This window comes from Felis catus, chromosome A3, assembly GCF_018350175.1.
Source record: "Felis catus isolate Fca126 chromosome A3, F.catus_Fca126_mat1.0, whole genome shotgun sequence".
Classification (NCBI taxonomy): domain Eukaryota; kingdom Metazoa; phylum Chordata; class Mammalia; order Carnivora; family Felidae; genus Felis; species Felis catus.
This window is the reverse complement of record NC_058370.1, coordinates 8,539,052-8,547,180: the sequence shown is the minus strand read 5'-3', so window position 1 is coordinate 8,547,180 and position 8,129 is coordinate 8,539,052. Positions and strand designations below refer to the sequence as shown.

Here is an 8,129-nt window from a genome sequence, read left to right as displayed (position 1 = left end):
CTGTCCCTGCCAGGCGCTGTGCCTGGAGTCCAGAAACAGGAAGGCAGTCATGTGTGGGGCTCAGATGGGTGAGCTGTGGTCATAAACACCTGAGATCTACGTCCAACACCAGCGTGCTCCAGCTGTGGGACTTCTGGTTCAAAACCTTCCGAGCACTTATTTCCTCATCTGTAAAATAAGATTATGACGACTACCCATACCTTTTTTTTTTTTTTTCCTGTAATTTAGTTTTCAGAGAGAACTTTTTGGGTGAGTGTTTACTTAATAATACCTCCTTGGACGCCTGGGTGGCTCGATCGCCAAGCATCTGACTTTGGCTCAGGTCGTGGTCTCACGGTTCCTGAGTGCCAGCCCTGGATCAGGTGAGCTCGAGCCCTGCTTCCTTCTTCCTCTCTCTCTCTCTCTCTCCCTCTCCCTATCTGCCCCTCCTGGGATTCTCTCTCCCTCCCTCTGCCCCTGGCTCATTTACACCCTTTCTTTCTCTCAAAAAAACCAAAACCCAAAGCAAAAACCGTCTTAACACATCTTATCCTGTTGAGTAGAGGAGTATCATGACCGTTTTCGTATGTTTCTGTTTGTTTGCCGATTGTAAAAGTAACACAGGTCCACAATCCTCTCTTAGAACCTAAGGGCCAGAGGCATTTTGCAAGTCAGGTTTTTTTTTTTTTTTCCGTAGTTTAGAAGTGTTTTATTTATGCTGAATATCAAATCAACAGTTTAATACTTCTGAGAAATGTATGAATATTTACATCACCTGAGATCGTTAAAAGCCCTCATATACATTCAGAGGAGTCCAGATTTGCCATCAAATAAACTGTGGATTTTGCAATTGTGGCTGAGGGATTATAAACAGGACTTTGCACATGTTTTAGTAGAAAACTTAGGAAAACACAGTGTGGTACCAAAAAGAAAATAATGATATTAACAAGAGATAACTGCTAAAATTTCCATGTGTCTCTCCTAATTCATTGAATTATTCAGCAATGTTTTCAAACACCTATTAGATGTTCCAGGCGAGTGGTTCTTGATCAGGGACAATTTTGTCACCCAAGGGACATTTGGCAATATCTGGAGACATTTTGGTTGTCATAACTGGGTGGGGAGAGGGGTACCCCCAGCACCTAGTGAGTAGAGGTCAGGGATGCTGCAAAACATTCTGTAATTCACAGGACAACCCCCACGACAGAGAATGATCCAGCCCCCGTGTCAGTAGGGCCATGACTGGGAAACCTTGGTCTGGGTTCTGGGCATATAGCAATAAACAAAACAATAAAAAGTTAATCTGTTTAGTAAGGATTTGTAAAATATATGTAATATATATACACACAGACAGATATGTGTGTTTTTAAAATGTGGTATTATTCACTGTATAGTTGTTACTTAACATTGCTTCACAAACATTTTACAATATTATCAAAAGTTCTTCAAACACATGATTTTTAGGCCCAGAATACATTCCTTCAGAAAGACATACAATTTTTTTTTTAAAATTTTTTTTTTAACGTTTATTTATTTTTGGGACAGAGAGAGACAGAGCATGAACGGGGGAGGGGCAGAGAGAGAGGGAGACACAGAATCGGAAACAGGCTCCAGGCTCTGAGCCATCATCAGCCCAGAGCCCGACGCGGGGCTCGAACTCATGGACCGCGAGATCGTGACCTGGCTGAAGTCGGACGCTTAACCGACTGCGCCACCCAGGCGCCCCAAGACATACAATTTTTAGCCATGCCTTTATATTAAAGTGGATTCTTCCCTTTTTTTTTTCTGTTATTTAAAACAATACCATGATGAATATCCTTACCTCTGTGTCTCTGACTATTCCATTAGATGCTAAGGCTTGAGGTTCATTCTAGAGGTGGGAGACTGAATCAAAGGGTATACACTTTTTTTTTTAAATTTTTTTTAAGTTTATTTATTTTTGAGACAGAGAGAGAGAGAGACAGAGCATGAACGGGGGAGGGTCAGAGAGAGAGGGAGACACAGAATCTGAAACAGGCTCCAGGCTCTGAGCTGTCAGCACAGAGCCCGATGCGGGGCTCGAACTCACGGACCACGAGATCGTGACCTGGCTGAAGTCGGACGCTCAACCGACGGAGCCACCCAGGCGCCCCATAGGGTACACACTTTAAGTACCTGATGAAATTGCTTTGCAGAAAGGTTGTCCCCATTTTACTTGGTGTAAGAGTTTACATTTAAAAATCGGGAGTCTTGTGGTATTAAATAACAAACAGAGCTGGTTTGAGCTCACAGTAACACTTCTAGAAAATTCTGGTAACTGGAAGAGGCCTTCAGAAGGAGGAGCATACAATATGTTGGGCTCAGATTCTACTCACCATCTGAAACTGAATGGATGGGGTGTATTTCCTCTCAATCAGTCCCATGGTACTCATTGCATTTTAATCCTCCCAGAATGCAAACGGATTGGATACAGTCCAAAGACTGGGCAGCAAAACATGATTAAGAAGTGACTGACTTATGGGAAAAGATGCAAAGAGCTCCAAGTCCGAAAGCCATGTTGCAGAAACCCCTGGAAGGAGGTGATCACCATCTCCAAGCATGGAAATTCAGGAAATAAAAGACGAGGAGAGGAACTTCTGGGAGAGGGGCAGGAGTTCAAGAGGTAATGGGCTCTACTTGAACAATGAGAATTCCAGAGTGAAATCTCAAGAGGAAACTTCCCCGTGGTTCTTTATAAGAATAATCTGTCAAGGAAATGATAGAATTCCTTTAAAAGAGTAAGTGGGTAAGCCAGTAAGGGAGCGCAGGTCAATTAGATAATGGGATTTTTTTTTTTCTCCAGAGGGTGTTGCCTGAGAACCTACTAGAATGGGTAAGATTGGCCCTTCCCCAGGAGGTGAATGAATATACACAGTGTCTGTGATAAATCACAGTCGAATGGAGAACCGTGATTTGAAGGGAAGAGAATGCACATTTCCTCTGAGGCTAAACACCAGCACCACCAAAAAGCCCATCATTTAGAGTGGGGGTCGGCCAACTTTTTCCGTGAGAAGCATGGATCATAAATGTTCTCGGCCGTGTGGCCCTCCCGGCTCTGTGTCACCTGCTCTACTCTGCCTTTGTTGGCTGAAAGCAGTCATAGATGATATGTAAATAATACGCGTGGCTGTGTTTCAATAAAACTTTATTGACAAAGACAGTGCTCAGGAAGCTTGGTTTGCTGACTCCTGATCTGGAGCAGTGGGAAAGAGGCGGTGTAAACAAAACAAAACAAAACAAAACAACAAAACAAAACAAAACGAGGAGGTTCTGGAGATGTGGGCTCAAAGGCCGTTTCTACGCCCGCTGGGCAGTGTAACCCCAGGCAAGCAAATTGACTTTTTGAATATCACTCTTACCGACTCCCAAAAGGGGGTAACTGGAGGGTCTACCTTACGAATTTGTTCTCAGAATCAAATAGAACCATGCCTGTATCATGTTTAGCACAGGCCCGAGCACATAGCAGCGGTAAGAACAGGGGGAGAGAAAAGAAGGCAGGTTTTCCTGAGGTCCTTCTCCCATGGTATCTGGGTTTGTGTAAATGTTTCCTCCAAAAGCACAAGTTCCCGAAGTTCGTCCTATTTAATACGCGTCCCAGTGCCTATGCCTCGGCGCGTAGCGACTGTCCTGTCTAGCAGGGCCTCTAAGAGCGGGAGGAGGGATGAGGACTGGGTGCCCATGGGTGAGCCAGGGAAAGCAGCCAGGAGATGGGGAGCGAGGGAAGCAGAACAGGGCAGGGAAGAAACTAAGTGCAGATTCAGCCTGACTGCACGGCGTTGGCCTCACCCACAGGCAGAGGGGGCTGGCCTTTCACCCTGGGACAGTCGGTTACTGGCCGTGGGCTGACCACATCAAGGGCGAGGAGCTGTCCCCGAGACGCATGGCAACTCTGAGCATGAACTTGGCTGGGAGCTGTTAGCCGTAGACCCAAAAGAGCCGGAGAAGGTGTTCTGCCCGTCCGGCGGGGATCCGGAGGGACACTGACGGCCTTGCACGCAGTGCCCGGTTACGGCAGGTTACGTAACAGCCTGTGTGTTCTGAGGTCATGCTCCAAGCCACCCACGAGACATAGCTGGCTTACAGAAAAAGGGAGAAGGGCCGAGCCAGGGTGACTAAGCCACCATCTGTCACTCCAAGGATACGTTGTTTAGCTTACAAGTTGGACCCGGGGATGGTGAGGTCTGGATGGTGATGTTCTCGTTCTGCAGGAGCAGGAAGCAGGTCCTCTCCCAGCGACCTGTGGCATTTCCTTTGCCCGGAGGAGTGAGTGCTGTCGTGCTGATGACCCAGCACGGTGCTTGGCACAGTAGCCCTAATGTCACAATTAACTAGTGGGAGTTTGGCAGCTGGTGGGAGTGGGGTCAGATTCTAGCTCTGCCATTCGAGACACGTGACCCTGAGCCAATTACGTAGCGTTACTAAACCTCGGTTTCCTCATCCATAAAACGGGAATCACAATATTTCCTAATTCATAGGGCTTTTGTGAGGATTTGAGTTAATGTTTTTTTTTTTAACGTCTATTTTTTTTTTTTTTTTGAGACTGAGACAGAGACAGAGTGCAATGGGGGAGGGGCAGAGAGAGAGGGAGACACAGAATCCGAAGCAGGCTCCAGGCTCCGAGCCCGTCAGCCCAGAGCCCGACGCGGGGCTCGAACCCACGGACCGGGAGATCGTGCCCTGAGCCGAAGTCGGCCGCTTCACCGACTGAGCCACCCAGGTGGCCCGAGTTAATGTTTTTAAGAAACTTAGTACGGTGCCTGGCACCCAATTATCGTTTAACACACGGTAATTTTTTTTGCTTTTTCACTTTGTTGCGGTGGTGTTTTTGTTTGTTTTGGTTTGGGGTTTATTTTATTTTGAGAAACGGCATTGTCTGGTGCACCGTCTCTCAATTGTATTACTTTGGATTTTTGCCATATCTGTTGTCACCTGTACTATTATGTATTTCGCGTACATTAACTGACTCTAAAAAAACAAAAAAAGAACCCTTAGGCACTATCCACTTGCAAATGAGACCAGTGGAATAATGGTTCAGGTGAACCAGTGCCCGGCACACGGCAGGTGGGCTATAAACAAGTGCTCCTATCACCATTGACGTTGACATTGAGGGGCTGCTAGGTTTGTATTTTTTTCTTGATATTTATTTATTTATTTTGGGGGGGGAGGGGCAGAGAGAGAGCGAGACAGAGAATCCCAAGCAGGCCCTGCGCTGTCAATGCAGAGCCGGACGCAGGGTCCGAGCCTACAAACTGTGAGGTCACGACCTGAGCTGAAATCAAGAGTCAGACGCTCAACCTACTGAGCCACCCAGGCGCCTCTAGTTTTCCATTCCACCGGAGAGCCTGCGTTGACCCATTTCATTCCTTCCTTTTAGAATCAACTCTTGGGAAACCCTTCAGAACCAACTCTTCCCCTCCACGGAGTGAGGTCACATCTTTGCTCCTGCATAAGCTCATTGATGTGTTCTCACACTGGCTTGCTTGGCTAGGAATTTGATGCATAATATCAGGGTGGTTTTTTTTTTTCCTTTTAAATATCTTGGGCTCTGACAGATTACAAGGAAGTGGTTACTCAGAGGGGAGTGCTCACGACTGATTACAGGGAGCAGTGGAAATCCCCCTTCCTTGCCTAAAATAACTGGGACTGGAACACGACAATATGAGCTTTGTCCAGGCCTGAAACAATATCCTTTCCAAGTGAATTTTGTACGGAAATACTTACCAGTCTACGGTGGTAGTTCTCACTGACGGGCTAGAAAAAGGTTAGTCATTCCGTGTTCCGAAGCTAAAAGGGCCATTGTTAGTGACGATGAGTCCCAGAGGAGTGGAATTTAAGTAGGTGGACACGGGAATATTGGATTCACCAGGCTTCTCCCTGCCCCTTATCCCATTTGATTTCTCTACTATCACACAAGCCTAATTCCAGAAATAGACGTGCTCTCCGTTTATTCAATTACTTTCATTGCAAGTCCGTTCGTGACAACCTTTCCCTGGACACTCCCGGGAAGATTCTGGGGAAGTGAGAGGAGGAAATGCCCAGGTTTTTATGACACAGCAGAGTTCAGAGTGGCTGAGTCAGGGCGAATGTCTGTGAGTTCAAATTCCACAGCAATTTTTAATCGCATGTCTTGAGCTGGGTCAGAAGGCCTATAACCAGAATGAGGGCAGGTGTCCAGCCTGCATCTGACTCAGGAGGGAAAGATGTGGGATTTGGTTTGGATGACTATCCTAACACTGAAATGCTATTCGGACTCTTGCAGACTTAAAAAAGAAAGAAAGAAAGAGAGAAAAAAAAAAGACCGGGCAGGATCTCGAGAAATCCTTCCCTCTCCGTTTTTTGAAAGTTTTATTTGTTATCGTTTACAAAAATTCACGTAAGGCAAGAGGAAGGGGGGGAGCGGGACTAAAAATGGGAACCCATAAATAAATTTCTTTTTCTTTTTTAGGTTCCAAGAAAATTGTTATTGTTGGTCGTGTTAGCCAGTGTTAAGATTTTTCTCAAGGCCCGAGCTCCTGGCCTGTGATTTATGAAGGTAGAGCACCCGTGTCAGGGAAGATTTCCTTGTAAAGAAAGAAGGGCAGGGTGAAAGGTCCTTTTGACTCACCGCTCTTGGCTGAGGACTCTATCCGTCCACACTCTCAACACAGCTCAGGGAGGGTCCCCCTCCCACTAGCTGGGATGGTGGGGGGAGGAGGGGTGGAGGGGAGTGCCTAGGACACGGATTTGGTCCTTCTACCAAATGAGGCCCCATGCTGGGGGGCCCGGGGGGGGGGGGTGCTTCAGAGTTTACTCAAGCCTTTTCTCTTTTTTCCTTCTCCTCTCATATTTTCTTACCAATGCACAGGAGTTAGATCGTTATGCACGTTGAATTTACAGGACTCCCAACTCTGCATCCCAAGCTCGGCCAGGGGTAGTAACAGGAGAGGGAGAAAAACAATAAGGTTCGTGCTGAGGGTGCTTTGCGGATTCTCTGGAAGAGCCTGCGTGGGAGGCCCGCCTGCTCTTTCCTTAGCGGTGGGGGGCGGGGGGAGCCCTCTTGCTTCTTAGTGGGTAAACACGGTGTACTATTCATTTTTTCCCCCTTAAACCTTGGCACCTAAATGTAAGCCAACGATTGCACCCTGTATTCAAAGTAATAGCCACCTCTGTATTCCAGAGTGATCTAACATGAATGTTGAGGGAAACCTGGAGAATTATCACGGCAGCCTGGTTTGTAACAGTTGAAACAGCTGAATACACATAAGGTGGCCAACTAAGAGAGAATGTATTCTGGGTCGGGTATGTACCCAAGACTAGTCAGTGGAATTCTTACCTGGGACTTTCGTTAGGGCTATTGGGAAAACTCTGTGTGTGTGTGCGCATGTGTGTGTGTTTCCCTTGGACTCATAATCCGTGAGGATCATCTCAGCCTGAAGCTACAGATGACTGCTTTGCTACAGTCACATGGAGAGAGTATACCTGAGAATATTGCCAACATAAAGGAAAAAGAGCCAAGAAATGGAGAATGACGTATTCCTGCTAACTGCATTTACACCCGGATCCAGCTATGCCTGATGTCAACCATAAATTTGGATGCTTCAGTTACGTAAGATGATAATTCCCTTTTTAATTCTAAAACCAGATCGTGTTAGGTTGCTGTCACTTGCAACTAGAGTAGTCTTGGCTATTAAATCATCCTTTTGCTGGTGCGAACTCTAAATCGATAGGTAAATACCGATCTGGGTTAATGACCAAACTTTGCAAGAGAGAAAATCCACTCATCCAAGAATCAAGTGCTTACTCTCATCTATGCTCAAGGTTAGACTTTTAATTTAAATAATTGGTCTGCTGCAATTGCAGATGAGTTTTCCAAGGGGAAGTGAAAAGGTTTTCTAATTGCTGTTGAATAGCCACTTATGGACTAAGTTAGGATCAGTCAATGCTATTGAATGTTGGTATCTGTGATGAGTTCCAGGCATTTCTTTAATAATTAGGTTCTTTATTTATTTTGAGAGAGAGAGAGAGGGAGAGAGAGCGAGGAATGGAGGTGCAGAGAGGAGAAAGAGAGAATCCCAAGCAGGCTCTGCACCATCAGCATAGACACTGACACGGGGCCCGAACTCACAAACCATGAGATCATGACCTGAGCTGAA

At 46.2% G+C, this 8,129-nt stretch overlaps 1 long non-coding RNA gene across 1 annotated transcript; it reads left to right on the top strand.

The window, feature by feature from the left end:
* Positions 1–9: 9 nt before the first annotated feature.
* LOC109497915 lies at positions 10–3,876 on the top strand. The gene is made up of 3 exons (XR_002154373.3): positions 10–362; positions 2,410–2,620; positions 2,801–3,876. It is a non-coding gene; the product is annotated as an uncharacterized LOC109497915 (long non-coding RNA).
* The last annotated feature ends 4,253 nt before the right edge of the window (positions 3,877–8,129 follow it).